A 17,120-nucleotide genomic window follows, 5' to 3' on the forward strand; every position below is an offset into this window, starting at 1 on the left:
TTTACTTGCAAGTCTAATAACATCTCACCAGTGGAAATCAATGAAGTTACTGCTGCATTGGCACTATTAGCACCAGCAAATATCACATACAAAATTATACTCTTTACCTAATTAGGATTTGATAAATTGTTGTTCCATAAAACACAGCTAACTGAATTCTAACGTGTACCCTATAGAGCTAAAACAGCAACAAGCTCTAAAAATAATGGTAACAACAGCAAATCTTATTTTCTTGTACAATCTCTTGATACTGGGTGAAAAGGAATAAAATCTCTCAAGTTCAATCTAACCAAACACAGAAATCACCACAACAGCATCTGAAACTCATTTTTTCAAATTTACAAGTTAATTTCATTTACATATTTGTATAAATTTCTACTGGCTTCTGAACAAGAAATGATTCCCATGCCATTAACATCCTAAAAACATTAAACAACCGCAATGGCAAGAATTGGCATTTAGACAATGAAAAATTTAAAAGAATAGAACCATCATCAAAAATAACGGGGCTTCCCTGGTGGCACAGTGGTTAAGAATCTGCCTGCCAATGCAGGGGACATAGGTTCAAGCCCTGGTCGGGGAAGATCCTACATGCCGCAGAGCAGCTAAGCCCGTGCGCCACAACTACTGAGCCTGCGCTCTAGAGCCCGCACACCACAACTACTGAGCCAGCGTGCCACAACTACTGAAGCCCACACACCTAGAGCCTGTGCTCCGCAACAAGAGAAGCCACCACAATGAGTAGCCCCCTCACCACAACTAGAGACAGCCCACGTGCAGCAACGAAGACCCAACACCACCAAAAATAAAAATAAAAATAATTTTTTTAATAAAATAAAATTAAAAGGGCTTCCCTGGTGGCGCAGTGGTTGAGAATCTGCCTGCTAATGCAGAGGACACGGGTTCGAGCCCTGTTCTGGGAAGATCCCACATGCTGCGGAGCAACTAGGCCTGTGAGCCACAACTACTGAGCCTGCGCATCTGGAGCCTGTGCTCCGCAACAAGAGAGGCCACGATAGTGAAGAGGCCCACGCACCGCGATGAAGAGTTGCTTGCCGCAACTAGAGAAAGCCCTCGCACAGAAACGAAGACCCAACACAGCCAAAAATAAATATATAAATAATTAAATAAATAAAAGATTACTATTAATTAAAGAAAGAAATAAATAAAATTTTAAAAAAAGAAATTAAAGAAGACTTAAGTAAATGGGAAAACTATGTTCACAGATTAGAAGATTTAACATTGTTAAGATGGCAGTACTGCCTAAGTTGATCAACAGATTCAATGCAACCCCTACCAAAATTCCAACTGTCTTTTTCACAAAAATTAGCAAACTATCCCAAAATTCATATGGACATGTAAGCAACCCAGAATAGCCAAAATAATTTGAAAAAGAACAAATTTAAGAGTACTCACACTTCCAGATTTCAAAGCATTCTTCAAAGCTACAACACTTAAGACAGTGGTACTGGCATAAGGATAGGCATAGATTAATTAGAATATAACTGGGAGTCCAGAAATAAGCCCATACATTTATGTTAAATGATTTTGGATAAGGATGCCAAGACAATTCACTGGGGGAATGAATAGTCTTTTCTACAAATGGTGCTGAGAACAACTGGACATCCACATACAATGAATAAAGCTGGGCCCTCACACCACATACAAAAATTAATTCAAAATGGATCAAAGACCTAAATGTAAGACCTAAAACTTTTATAAAACACTTAGAATAAAACACAAGTGTAAATCTTCATGACCTTAGACTAGGCAATAGTTTCTTCACTATGGCACCCTAAATAAATCACAAGCAACCAAAGAAAAAACAGGTAAATTAGAATTAGTATTAAAATTTTTGTGCTTAAAAAGTACTCTCAAGAAAGCAAAGAGACAACCCATAGAATGGGAGAAAATGTTTGCAAATCATGTAACTCATAAGGTTCTAGTATCCAGAATATATAAAGAACTCTTATAACAATAAAAAGACAACCCAGGGCTTCCCTGGTGGCGCAGTGGTTAAGAATTTGCCTGCCAATGCAGGGGACATGGGTTCGAGCCCTGGTCTGGGAAGATCGCACATGCCGTGGAACAACTAAGTCCATGCGCCACAACTACTGAGCCTGCACTCTAGAGCCCGTGAGCCACAACTACTGAGCCCACGTGCTGCAACTACTGAAGCCTGCGCACCTAGAGCCTGTGCTCCGCAACAAGAGAAGCCACCACAGTGAGAAGCCCGTGCACCACAAGGAAGAGTAGCCCCTGCTCGCCAAAACTAGAGAAAGCCCGCACACAGCAACAAAGACCCAACGCAGCCAGAAACAAAATAAATTAAAATAAATAAATTTTTAAAAAACCATTCACAAAAAAAAAGAAGACAACCCAAGACAACCCAATTAAATAATTGGCAAAGGGGCTTCCCTGGTGGCGCAGTGGTTGAGAGTCCGCCTGCCGATGCAGGGGACGTGGGTTCGTGCCCCGGTCTGGGAGGATCCCACATGCCGCGGAGCGGCTGGGCCCGTGAGCCATGGCCGCTGAGCTTGCGCGTCTGGAGCCTGTGCTCCGCAACGGGAGAGGTCACAGCAGTGAGAGGCCCGCGTAACGCAAAAAAAAATAATAATAATAATAATTGGCAAAGGATCTGAATACATTTCTCCAAAAGATATACAAAGAGCCAATTAGTACATGAAAAGATGTTCAACATCATTAGTTACTAGGGAAATGCAAATCAAAATTACCATGAGAGGACTTCCCTGGTGGTGCAGTGGTTTGAGCCCTGGTGAGGGAAGATCCCACATGCTGCAGAGTAACAAGTCCTGTGCACCACAGCCCGTGTGCCACAACTACTGAGCCTGTGCTCTAGAGCCCATGTGCCCCAACTACTGAAGCCCACGTGCCTAGAACCCATTCTCCGCAGGAAGAGAAGCCACCGCAATGAGAAGCCCACGCGCTGCAACGAAGAGTAGCCCCTGCTCACTGCAACTAGAGAAAGCCCACGCGCAGCAGTAAAGACCCAATGCAGCCAAAAATAAAAATGAAATAAATTTTTTTAATTTTAAAATTAATTATTTAATTATTTAAAAACTACTATGAGATATTTCACATTGACCAGAATGACTATAATCAAAAAGATAACAAGCAAAAATGTGGAGAAATTGTAATCTTTGTACATTATCAGTAGAAATGTCAGATGGTGCAGCTGCATTGTAAAACAGTTCAACAGTTCCTCAAATTGCTGAACAGAGTTGCCATGCAACCAAGCAATTCCATTCCTAGGTGTATACCCAGGAGAACAGAAAACATGTCAATACAAAACCTGTACATGAATGTTTATACAGCATTATTCATAACTGCCAAAAAGTGGAAGCAATCCAAATGTTTGATAAATGGATAAATAAATGTAGTATATCCATACAATGGGATATTTACCATTTAGCCATAAAGAGGAATGAAGTGCTGATTCATGCTACAACGTGGATGAACCTTGAGACATTGTATTAGGCTGTATTAGTTTGAACAAAGAAACTTTTTGGCCAACCCCATACTAAATGAAATATTACAAAAGTGAAAGACACAAAAGGTCACGTATTATAGGATGCCATTTATATGAAAAATACAGAATAGACAAATCCACAGAGACAGGAAGTAGCTTGGTGGTTGCCAGAGGATTAGTGGAGGGAAATACAGGGATGGCTAATGGGTACGGGGTTTCTTTTTGGAGTGATAAAAATGTCCTGGAATCAAATAATAGTTATAGTTGCATAAATTTATGAATATACTAAAAACCACTGAATTGTATACCTTTTAAAGTGGTAAGTTATATATGGCATGTAAATTATATCAAAAAGAGAACAAGCTAAACCTTAAAAAGGGCAGGGGGTGCAAATGAAATGCAAAAAGTCAAAAGAACAATGGATAAATTTCAGCATAGTCATGGAATGGGATTCTACTCAATAGCTAAAAGTTAATGAGTGAATACATATATCAATATGGACAGATCACAAAAACTTGATATTGAGCGAGAAAGCAATCTGTAGAAGGACACATATGTAAAACACCATTTTTTAAGGTGCAAAAACAATGCTCTAAATACATACATATGTAACAAAACTATAAATACACGAATGGGAAAAAAAAAAAACCACACACTAAAGTTGAGATGGCAATTCACCTATGGGGAAACCAGGAAAGCAATGGAGTTGGGAAGGGATGCACACAGCACTAAAAGAATCTGAAGCAAATATGTATGTCACAATAAGGGAGGACAAAGTTGGTTGGTTCGTTCATAATTAGCACATTATTCTCTCTTTTCTGCTTCCTAAAAATACCTCAAAAAGTGAATAGGACTCAAGAGAAGGAAAACTGTAACTAAACTTTAATCCATGTTAAACTGTTTTTTTCCTTAATGAGACAACCACCACAGTTGATCATTTTTATGTTTTAATTTTTTATTATTTATTTATTTTTTGGCTGCATTGGGACTTCATTGCTGTGCGTGGGCTTTCTCTAGTTGCGGCTAGCAGGTGCTACTCTTTCATTGCAGTGCACGGGCTTCTCATTGCAGTGGCTTCCCTTGTTGTGGAGCACGGGCTCTAGGCGCACAGGTTTCAGTAGTTGTGGCACGTGGGCTCAGTAGTTGTGGCTCACAGGCTCTAGAGCGCAGGCTCAGTAGTTGTGGCACATGGGCTCTGTGGCATGTGGGATCTTCCCGGACCAGGGCTCAAACCCGTGTCCCCTGCATTGGCAGGCGGATTCTTAACCACTGCACCACTAGGGAAGTCCCGATAATCATTTATTTACCTATGTCTTCCTTCTCTCCATATCTTTGTATCATCTTGCCAAAATATTAATTTCAACTGGCATTCTGTATAACGTTAATTTCCGAAATATATACAAATAAATATACATAATTATAACTATACAACTAAATTTTGGGTTTGAAGATTAAAAAAGGAAGGGAACAAAATAGAAATGTGGCCCATCTTGGGAGATCAAAAACAGGTAAGCACCAAGAGTTGACTGCTTCTATAAAGAAATGCATGAGATAAACAGGGAGAATACTGGAGTGGATGAAAAGTTAATAGAAGTAAGAAGATCACATGTAAAGTTGAAAGGAGTCTCTGAGGTTCTGGTACCTAATCCATGAGACTTTCACCAACCTCCAGGTGGAGGAGTTCCCTCCTCTTTGCTATAAAGCAGCACCCACATAAGCTTAAGGTACTTACTTGTCACAGTATGCTTTGTGCAACAGTCATCTGATTCACAGAGTCCCTTGAGAACAAAGATGGGTCATTTATCTTTGTATCAATGCTGATTTTCTCATGGGGTAGAAGAGACAGAACCTCAAGAAATGTTCACAGCAGACCAGGTAAAAATTATCAGTAACACTCAAATCAGCTGCTGCGACGACAGACTCACAGAGTTATGACATAAAACACCGCAAAGAGTAACCATCAAAAGGTTACTGTTCAGGCTTCCCCAGTGGCGCAGCTGTTGAGAGTCCACCTGCCGATGCAGGGGACACGGGTTCGTGCCTTGGTCCGGGAAGATACCACATGCCGCGGAGCGGCTACGCCCGTGAGCCATGGCCGCTGAGCCTGCGCGTCCGGAGCCTGTGCTCCGCAATGGGAGAGGCCACAACAGTGAGAGGCCCGCATAACGAAAAAAAAAAAAAAAAGGTTACTGTTCAAGGGCTCTGTCACATCTCATCCCAGTGCTTTCCACAATTCTTCCCAGATCTAACACAAGGTGGATGGGATACCAGGCTTCAGAGTCACACTTGAAATCAAAGTCTAGTTCCATCCGTTCCTAGTTGGGGGCAAAATTATTTACTCTCTGTAATCCTCAGTTTCATCATCTGTAAAACGTGGACATAATTTCTCCCTTATAAGGTTATTGTGAGAATTAAGATAGTGCACATAATTTGCTTAGCACAGTGCCTAACACAGTGCTAAATTTTAAAATTTTCTATTACAATTTTTTAATGAATTCATATAATTTTCTTTGACATTTGGGAAACAATTCTTATCTCCTAAGACAATGGTTCCTAATTAAGAAAGCAAATCATGTTAAAATTAAAACAAATTAAAAATTGCTTTCACTTTTTGTAAACAACCAAAAACAGATATCCAGACCCCACCCCTGGAAATACTGATTTAAAACTTCTAGGGTACAGTCACACCAGTTAAGCCTCAGTTAAGAATCATTATTATAAAGCACTAATTTTAAAACATTTTTCTGGCAGAACACCTATGCCAGCAATTCTCAAGCTTTTTAGTCTCAGGACCCCTTATATTCTTCAATTCTATCAGGGGTTTCAAAGAAGTTTTGTTTTCATTGGTAACACATCTACCAATATTGTGTTAGAAATTAAAACAAATAAATTTTGAAAATACTGGAAATCACAAGCACACAATGCATTATCATGAGTGATGAAGTCATCACATGTCATAAAGCCTGGAAAAACTCTGCTATACACTCCTGAGAGAATCAGAAAGACAATTAAATAACAGCTTAGTATTATCAAGAAAATTTTCACCACAGACACCCTGAAAGATATTCAGGAAAAACTGACTTATGCAAAAGAAATATTAACTCGAAGTTTAATTTGAAAAGAAAAACAAGAACTGGCTAAAGCAAGGTTTTTTTTACTCTATTGGGTTTAAGAAACCTGTCACAGAAATTTTATCTTCACATTGTGAGATACAATGACTCATAAGTTGTTATATAGCAAGTTAGGATCCCATCAGAAATTTAAGCTATTTCTGCTTTACATTTATTTATTCAAAGAACACTGCATCTGGCAAAGGCTGCCCAATCTTATAATATATTCAAAGTCCATCTGGAATTTTATGCAGCCTTAACATGCCACCATGCATTTTTCCGTTTGCTGTCAATTTCAAAACTTAAGAAACAAAACGATTTACAAGCAACCATATTTTCCGGCACCACAAGACCACCACCCTTCTCCCATTCATTTCAGACACAGCAGCCAGCATCTTCCCACAATGCAACTCATTTCTCTTGCTTTGATTAATAAAGAGTCTCATGGTTTATAAATCTTCTAATGATCTGCCCTGCCATATGTTTTACCTACTTCCCCCACAACTACACCCCATTCCCAGGGCAAAAAAGAAGAGCGGCCCCCGCTCGCCACAACTAGAGAAAGCCCGCGCACAGCAATGAAGACCCAAAGCCGCCAAAGTAAACAAATAAATTTATTTTAAAGAAAAGAATATAGCCCGGGACTTCCCTGGTGGTCCAGTTGTTGAGAATCCACCTTCCAATGCAGGGGAACTGGGTTAGAGCCCTGGCCGGGGAAACTAGGATCCCACATGCCGCAGGGCAACTAAGCCCATGCGCCACAACAAAAGATCCTGCGTGCTGCAACTAGGACCCAATGCAGCCGAATAAACAAATAAAATAAATAAATATTTTTTTTAAAAAAAAAGAATACAGCCCGACCAGAATTCACATAAATTGACAGAGGAAGCGAAAATTGGTCAACCACTGTGGAAATCTCTTTGCAATATTCTACTAAAGTATATTTATACCCACCCCATAAACCAACAATTCCCAATCCTTGGTATTTATCCAAGAGGAATGAGAGCTTAAGTATACCAAAAGAATGTTCTCAGCAATTTTATTCACAGGAGCCCAAACTGGAAACCATTTGAATGTCCATCAACAGGAGAATGATACTGCTGGGCCAGAAAAAAGAACAAGTGATACAAGCAATAACATAGACGGATCCCACAGACACGGTGCTGACAAGCAATAACATAGACGGATCCCACAGACACGGTGCTGAGTGAAAAAAGTCAGACAAAAGGGTAAATACAATAGGTACTCCACTGTGATGAAGTCACAAACCAGGCAAAACTAACGGGTGGTAGTAGACATCGGAGCAGTGGTTATCTGGGGAGGGGGGAGGAAGAGGGTACTAATGGGCACAAAGGAATCTGCTGAGGTATTAGAAAGTTTTTCTATCTTAATCTGAGTGGTAGTAATAGAAATGTATACGTCTGTGAAAATCTCTTGACCTGCACACTTTACCTATTACACTGTATTTTATACCTTGATTTTTAGATATTTTGTAAAAGGATTATGATTTCTCCTTCTAGACAATGTAATAGGGATCAGATCTACCCACCCGTATGAAACCACCAAAATTTACAAATTTTGGTTTTTACAAATTTACCCCCCAAAATCAAAACTTAATAAATAAGTTTAAAAGCAGAAAAAAATACATGAAGCATCAGGCCACGGGCACATCAGGCAATGAAGAACAGTGATCCCTGAGAGACGGAAAACAAACAAGGTGAGCCCTAACACTGGCCCTTACTTATTGCCGTGGCAGAGTTTCCAGGCAACAGTGAAGGAGGGGAAACTGAGGCAGAGCCTGGCAGACTCCCAGAGGTGAGGAGACGAAGGTGAGAGACCAGGGAGACCAAGGCAACTAGAGTTCAAAAGATAGAGTACCAGAGTACCAGAGTGAGAAAACCTGGAGATCACAGACGGTGATCCTCGAGCACAGCACCCATCAGTGAATGCATGTGAGGAAACTGCCATAAAACAGGGGAAGAATCAGCGGGAACAGTGCACAGTGCTCACACGGGGCCACGAACAGTGTTTGTTTGCAAACAACCACACTGGTAAAACTGATAATTCACAGTGTATTGGGTAGAGTTCACAGAAAGGTCTTGCCTAAATAATTGGGAACAATTAAAGCCCTAGACTGAGCACTGACTGCTCTGTGCCCACTTAACCAATGTACATTAAGTCATAAACGCAACAACCAAAAGGACCAATCTGTTTCCAAGTAACTTAAGTGCATCACAGAACAAGGGTCAAGAAGATTTACAGGAGCATAAAAATACCCAGGACACAAGAAGGTAAAATTTACAATGACGGCTACATACCTATTAGGAGGCCTAAAATTAAAAAGACTTACCTTATGAAGTGCTGGCAATGATGTGAGGAAACCAGAACTCCCCTACACTGCAGATTAGAATGTAAAATGGTACAATCACTTTCACAAACAGTTGCAGTTTCCTAAAAGGCTAAAAATATCCAGACCATATGATAAGGCTATGCCAGTACAAACCAAGAAGAAATGTATGTCTGTACAAAGACCGGCACCAACTGTTCAAAGCAACTTTGTCTGTAATAGCCCCAAACTGCGAACAACTGAAATATCCATCAACAGATGAGTAGACAAATTGTGATACATCCACACAAAGGGATACAATAAAAAGGAAGAAACCAGTGATCTATGTATTCAAGGATTAGAAGACTCAGTATTGTGAAGATGTCAATTCTGCCCCAAATTGATCAATGGATTTAATGCAATCCCAATCAAAATCCAAGCAGACTTTTTGTAAAAACTGACAAGCTGATTCTAAAATTTATATAAAAATGCATAAGATCTAGAATAGCCAAAACAACTCTAACAAAGAGAAATCAAAGTTGGAGGGCTAACATTACTTGATTTCAAGAAGTATTAGAAAGCTAAAATAATCCAAAGTGTGTTGACGGTGAAAAGAGTAACAGGTGGATCAAAGGAACAGAACAGAAAGGCCAGAATAGAGCCACACATATATGACCAACTGATCTGACAAAGGCAAAAAAGCAATGCAATGGAGAAAGGATAGTCTTTTCAACAAACAGTGCTGCAGCAACTGAATATGCATGCACCCCCCCAAAGGAACTTAGCATGGACACCTTGTACCATAACACAAAAAGTAACTAAAGGCTTCCCTGGTGGCGCAGTGGTTGAGAGTCCGCCTGCCGATGCAGGGGACACGGGTTCGTGCCCCGGTGCGGGAGAATCCCACATGCCACGGAGTGGCTGGGCCCGTGAGCCATGGCCGCTGGGCCTGCGTGTCCGGAGCCTGTGCTCCGCAATGGGAGAGGCCACAGCAGTGAGAGGTGTGCGTACCACAAAAAAAAAAAAAAAAAAAAAAACTTCTACAAGAAAATATAGAAGACTAAATGATAGCAAAGTATGAAAGTAAAATGATTCATACTTTCTGGAAGACTCTTTAGGAACACTTGTTAAAAATCTTAAAAACTGTACATGCACTCTGATCTAATCATTCCACTAAGAAAAGACAGATAAATTCATGAAAATGTATTTGCTACACAGTAACTGAAGCATTTTTCTAATTCTTTCCTGTAAACTACTAAATAATCTAAAATAATTCTACAATGGTACATGCTATTTAAAGTTGTGAATTATGTGATATATGAATTACCAATATAAGAAACATGGGCCACCTCATACTACAGGATATCATATTTTTCAAAGCTTGGAACACTGAGGAAACCAAGGGTCAGAAAATTTATAGTCTAGCATGGACAAAACAGAAATAAGAATGAATCACAGAATACAGGATTACAACAACATTTCTTACACACATTTTCTGCAGTATCTTCACTCTTAAGAGCCTTACACTAATGAGCTTCATAATTTCTAACAATTTCATTTAATTCTGTCATCCTTTGCTGTCCTGTTTATAGTAATTTATATGAAAAGGTATACAACACTGAGCAAGTTTTTAAAAAGTCTTTTCAAATAGGGAAGAATATGGAAAATATTTCTCCAACTGTAGAGGACTGAGTAATCTGAAAACAACCTCAACAAAAGAAAAAATGGATTTGCTCCTTGAACTATGAAAATGCAACAAAGGAGTCAACCATATTACACCTTAAAGGCAGAAACAATCATTAAAAAAAACAGGAAATAAAATCTTTTATTTATTATCACAAGAGATGTCTTTCTAACACACAACCTTCAATAACTTTCTACCAGGTTGAAATTAATTCCTCTCAGGAGTTGCAGTTTCACCCTCATGAATTACCGATACTCTTAAATATAAAGCAAGTTGGGCTAACCAGCTATTTTTACAGCCTTGCCACACAAAGACTCACAAATCTCCACAATGTGAAAATATTCATGCAGCTTTAAAGACTATTGTAGGACTTCCCTGGTGGCCCAGCAGTTAAGAATCCACCTGCCGGGACTTCCCTGGTGGCGCAGTGATTAAGAAGCCGCCAACCAATACAGTGGACACAGGTTCAAGCCCTGGTCCGGGAAGATCCCACATGCCACAGAGCAACTGCGCCCATGCGCCACAACTACTGAGCCGGCGCTCTGGAGCCCGTGAGGCACAACTACTGAAGCCCGCACGCCTAGAGCCCGTGCTCTGCGACAAGAGAAGCCACAGCAATGAGAAGGCCGCACACCGCAATGAGGAGTAGCCTCCGCTCGCCGCAACTGGAGAAAGGCTGCATGCAGCAACGAAGACCCAATGCAGCCAAAAATAATATAAATAAATAAATAAATTTTTAAAATAAATAAATTTAAAATAAAGACTATTATAAGTATTATACACTGGGTCCATGAGGGGGAAAAAACACAAGACAAAGCAAGAGATCATGGGGAAAAAAACTATGTTAAGAAAGATGAATTTGGGACTTCCCTGGTGACACAGTGGTTAAGAATCTGCCTGCCAAAGCAGGGGACACGGGTTCAAGCCCTGGTACAGGAAGATCCCACATACCACGGAACAACTAAGTCCGTGCGCCACAACTACTGAGCCTGCACTCTAGAGCTCATGTGCCACAACTACTGAGCCCGCATGCCACAACTACTGAAGCCTGCGTGCCTAGAGTCCGTGCTCCTCAACAAGAGAAGCCACTGCAATGAGAAGCCTGTGCACCGCAACGAAGAGTAGTCCCCGCTCGCCGCAACCAGAGAAAGCCCAGGCACAGCTACAAAGACCCAACGCAGCCAAAAATAAAAATAAAAAATAAATAAACTTATAAAGTCCCCTATTATGATGGTGTTACTGTCAATTTCCCCTTTTATGGCTGTTAGTATTTGCCTTATGTATTGAGGTGCTCCTATGTTGGGTGCACAAATATTTACAATTGTTATCTCTTCTTCTTGGATTGATCCCTTGATCATTATGTAGTGTCCTTCTTTGTCTCTTCTAATAGTCTTTATTTTAAAGTCTATTTTGTCTGATATGAGAATTGCTACTCCAGCTTTCTTTTGATTTCCATTTGCATGGAATATCTTTTTCCATCCCCTCACTTCCAGTCTGTATGCATCCGTAGGTCTGAAGTGGGTCTCTTGTAGACAGCACATAGATGGGTCTTGTTTTTGTATCCATTCAACCAGTCTATGTCTTTTGGTTGGAGCATTTAATCCATTTACATTTAAGGTAATTATCAATATGTATGTTCCTATTCCCATTTCTTAATTGTTTTGGGTTTGTTATTATAGGTCTTTTTCTTCTCTGTGTTTCCTGCCTAGAGAAGTTCCTTTAGCATTTGTTGTACAGCTGGTTTGGTGGTGCTGAATTCTCTTAGCTTTTGCTTGTCTGTAAAGGTTTTTTTTGTTTGTTTGTTTGTTTTCATTTTATTTTTTTTAACATCTTTATTGGGGTATAATGCTACACAATGGTGTGTTAGTTTCTGCTTTATAACAAAGTGAATCAGTTATACATATACATATGTTCCCAAATCTCTTCCCTCTTGCATCTTCCTCCCTCCCACCCTCCCTATCCCACCCCTCCAGGCGGTCACAAAGCACCGAGCTGATATCCCTGTGCTATGCGGCTGCTTCTCATTAGCTATCTACCTTACGTTTTGTAGTGTATATATGTCCATGCCTCTCTCTCACTTTGTCACAGCTCACCCTTTCCCCTCCCCATATCCTCAAGTCCATTCTCCAGTAGGTCTGTGTCTTTATTCCTGTCTTACCCCTAGGTTATTTTTTCTTAAATTCCATATATATGTGTTAGCATATGGTATTTGTCTCTCTCTTTCTGACTTACTTCACTCTGTATGACAGACTCTAGGTCTATCCACCTCATTACAAATAGTTCAATTTCGTTTCTTTTTATGGCTGAGTAATATTCCACTGTATATATGTGCCACATCTTCTTTATCCATTCATCCGATGATGGGCACTTAGGTTGTTTCCATCTCTGAGCTATTGTAAATAGAGCTGCAATGAACATTCTGGTACATGATCCTTTTTGAATTATGGTTTTCTCAGGGTATATGCCCAGTAGTGGGATTGCTGGGTCATATGGTAGTTCTATTTGTAGTTTTTTAAGGAACCTCCATACTGTTCTCCATAGTGGCTGTACCAATTCACATTCCCACCAGCAGTGCAGGAGTGTTCCCTTGTCTCCACACCCTCTCCAGCATTTATTGTTTCTAGATTTTTTGATGATGGCCATTCTGGCTGGTGTGAGATGATACCTCATTGTAGTTTTGATTTGCATTTCCCTAATGATTAATGATGTTGAGCATTCTTTCACGTGTTTGTTGGCAGTCTGTATATCTTCTTTGGAGAAATGTCTATTTAGATCTTCTGCCCATTTTTGGATTGGGTTGTTTGTTTTTTTGTTATGGAGCTGAGTCTGTAAAGGTTTTAATTTCTCCATCAAATCTGAATGAGATCCTTGCTGGGTAGAGTAATCTTGGTTGTAGGTTTTTCCCTTTCATCACCTGAATATGTCCTGCCACTCCCTTCTAGCTTACAGAGTTTCTACTGAAAGATCAGCTGTTAACCTTATGGGGATTCCCTAACCTTATGGGGATTCCCTTGTATGTTATTTGTTGCTCTTCCCTTGCTGTTCTTAATATTTTTTCTTTGTATTTAATTTTTGATAGTTTGATTAATATGTGTCTTGGCACGTTTCTCCTTGGATTTATCCTGCCTGGGACACTGTGCTTCCTGGACTTGATTAACTATTTCCTTTCCCATATTAGGGAAGTTTTCAACTATAATCTCTTCAAATATTTTCTCAGTCCCTTTCTTTTCTTCTTCTTCTTCTGGGACCCACATAATTCAAATGCTGGTGCGTTTAATATTGTCCCAGAAGTCTCTGAGACTGCCCTCAATTCTGTTCATTCTTTTTTCTTTATTCTGCTCTGCGGTAGTTATTTCCACTATTTTATCTTCCAGGTCACTTATCTGTTCTTCTGCCTCCACTATTCTGCTATTGGTTCCTTCTACAGAATTTTTATTTCATTTATTGTGTTGTTCATCATTGTTTGCTCTTCAGTTCTTCTAGGTCCTTGTTAGACGTTTCTTGTATTTTCTCCATTCTATTTCCAAGATTTTGGATCACCTTTACTATCATTATTCTGAATTCCTTTTCGGGTAGACTACCTATTTCCTCTGCATTTGTTTGGTCTGGTGGGTTTTTACCTTGCTCCTTCATCTGCTGAGTATTTCTCTGTCTTCTGATTTTGCTTAATTTACTGTGTTTGGGGTCTTCCTTTTCGCAGGCTGCAGGTTCATAGTTCCCATTGTTTTTGGTGTCTGCCCCCAGTGGGTAAGGTTGGTTCAGTGGGTTGTGTAGGCTTCCTGGTGGAGGAGACTGGTGCCTGTGTTCTGGTGGATGAGGCTGGATCTTGTCTTTCTAGTGGGCAGGACTGCGTCCGGTGGTGTGTTTCGGGGTATCTATGACCTTATCCTGATTTTAGGCAGCCTCTCTGCTAACAGGTGGGGTTGTGTTCCTATCTTGCTAGTTGTTTGGCATGGGGTGTCCGGCACTGGAGCTTGCTGGTCATTGAGTGGAGCTGGCTCTTAGCATTGACACAGAGATCTCTGGGAGATCTCTCGCCGACTGGTATTACGTGGAGCTGGGAGGTCTCTGGTGGACCAATGTCCTGAACTCGGCTCTCCCACCTCAGAGGCTCAGGCCTGACACCCAGCCAGAGCACCAAGATCCTGTGAGCCACATACGTGCAGAGTTTCTTCCCTTTTGGGAAGAAACGTGCAGAGTTTCTTCCCTTTTGGGAAGTCTGAGGTCTTCTGCCTTCAGTAGGTATTCTGTAGGAGTTGTTCCACATGTAGATGTATTTTTGATGTATTTGTGAGGAGGAAGGTGATCTCCACGTCTTACTCCTCCGCCATCTTGAAGGTCTCCACTTGCAGTTCTTTTGACCCTGAGTTTAATTATAGGAGTTGAAATCTTCTTTGCAGTTTCTGTGATTACTTCTCCTAGAGGTTTCCAGATTTGAAATGTGTAGCAACCTGCAAATCCAAGAGCTGCAATACCCAGCCCCACAGCTATAGAACCCCTTGCCAGTCCCTGGTCAATGTCAGCGTCCACCCACTTGGTCGGGGGCGGCGAGTACTCAGCGTAGCGCAGGCCCTCACCGGCGGTGGAAGAGTTCATATTCTAATTCCACTAAATGTTGCTATGACTTTTGGTAAGTTACTGACTTCTCTTTGGGCCACTGTAGAAATAGAGCTAATAACAACCTAAATTAACAAATTCTAGTAGTGACGATTAAAAGAACAAAATGAATATGTGTCTAGTGTACCATCTGAAACACAGAGTTCAAAATTGTTAGTTTTCAGGACTTCCCTTGTGGTCCAGTGGTTAAGAATCCACCTTCCAATGCAGGGGATGTGGGTTCGATCCCTGGTCAGGGAACTAAGATCCCACGTGCCATGGAGCAACTAAGCCTGCACGCCATAACTAGAGAGCCCACACGTCACAACTGCTGAGCCCACATGCCACACCTAGAGAGCCTGCGCACTGCAACTACTGAGCCCGTGTGCTCTGGAGCCCATGTGCCACACTACAGAGAAGCCCGCACGCTGCAATTAGAGAAACTTGCGTGCCACAATGAAGAGCCCATGCGCTGTAATGAAAGATCCCGTGTTGCAACGAATATACCATGAGCAGCAACTAAGGCCCAACGCAGCCAAATTAATTAATTAATTAATTTTTTTAAATGTATTAAAAAACTGGGGGCTTCCCTGGTGGCGCAGTGGTTGAGAATCCGCCTGCCAATGCAGGGGACACGGGTTCGATCCCTGGTCCAGGAAGGTCCCACATGCCATGGAGCAACTAAGCCTGTGCACCACAACTACTGAGTCCACGTGCCACAACTAGTGAAGCCCGTGCACCTAGAGCCTGTGCTCCACAACAGGAGAAGCCACCGCAGTGAGAGTCCCACGCACCGAAGCGAAGAGTGGCCCCCGCTCACCGCAACCAGAGAAAGCCCGCGCACAGCAACCAAGACCCAACGCAGCCATAAATAAGTAAATAAATAAACAATTTTTAAGAAAAATGTTAGTTTTCCTTCCTTCTCAAAGATAAAGTATTGATGGGTTGAAAGTGTTAAAATCTCTTTTGGTATACAATATAGGTTATTATCACATTTACTGAAAAGCAAAGTCTGTGAACAAAAGGCCAGATAAAATAATACTGATTTACAACCAACAGAGCAAAGATATCTTAATTAAGCTTAAAGACTGCACAAAATTAGAACTACATTCAACATCCTGTAATAAACCATAATGGAAAAGAATGTGAAAAAGAATATAACATATATAACAATCATTTTGCTGTACACCAGAAACTAACACAACACTGTAAATCAACTATACTTCAGCAAAATAAATTTTAAAAAAAATTTAAAAGACTGCACAAAATTAAAATCAAACAAAACACTGTAAAAAAATGTACATTTATTAATGCTAAGAAAAATGGAAAATGAACAAATAAGGCCCTTTTCAGTGCCTTAAATTTTTGTTTATTACTTTTTATCCTATATGGGCAGTAAACACATAGAATAAATGTAAGGAGCCCCTTCTCACATCTTGGACAAAGAAACTGAAGATAATAGGGGAAAGGGTTAGAGAACATCTGAACATCTGAACATCTGGAGTGTAGGCCTAGAGTGTGAGTTATGCTATGGGTGCCTGCTTGAATCTCCAGGGAAGGAATATGGCCCCTGGAAGCCCTCCAGGTGAAGATGAAAAACAGGTGATGGAGGGGGCCATCAAAGATGCCTCCTACCTCAGCTCCACAACAAAACTGGCCAGATCCAAGAGGATGTTCTCCTCTTAAGTATCCTCTCCATCTCTTTACAAGAAGAATTTCCCATCTACACTGTCCTGTTATTACCAAAACTTGTTATGAAAACAGTTCTCTTTACTCTTTTATAAAATGTATAGGCAATTGGGGTACTTTAACTTGTGAATGATCACTTCCTAAAATGATCTGGTGTCACTTTAGAAGCCCCCCTGCTAGGGGTCAGGAGTCCTTCCTGGGTATGTCACCTCTACCACAGCATTT

At 40.7% G+C, this 17,120-nt stretch overlaps 1 protein-coding gene across 9 annotated transcripts in view; it reads right to left on the bottom strand.

Moving 5' to 3' along the window:
• Positions 1-17,120, bottom strand: part of MTA3 (metastasis associated 1 family member 3) — a 168,212-nt gene that overhangs the window by 124,427 nt on the left and 26,665 nt on the right. The gene's annotated exons all lie outside the window — the stretch shown is intronic.

This window comes from Orcinus orca, chromosome 13 (genome assembly GCF_937001465.1).
Source record: "Orcinus orca chromosome 13, mOrcOrc1.1, whole genome shotgun sequence".
Classification (NCBI taxonomy): domain Eukaryota; kingdom Metazoa; phylum Chordata; class Mammalia; order Artiodactyla; family Delphinidae; genus Orcinus; species Orcinus orca.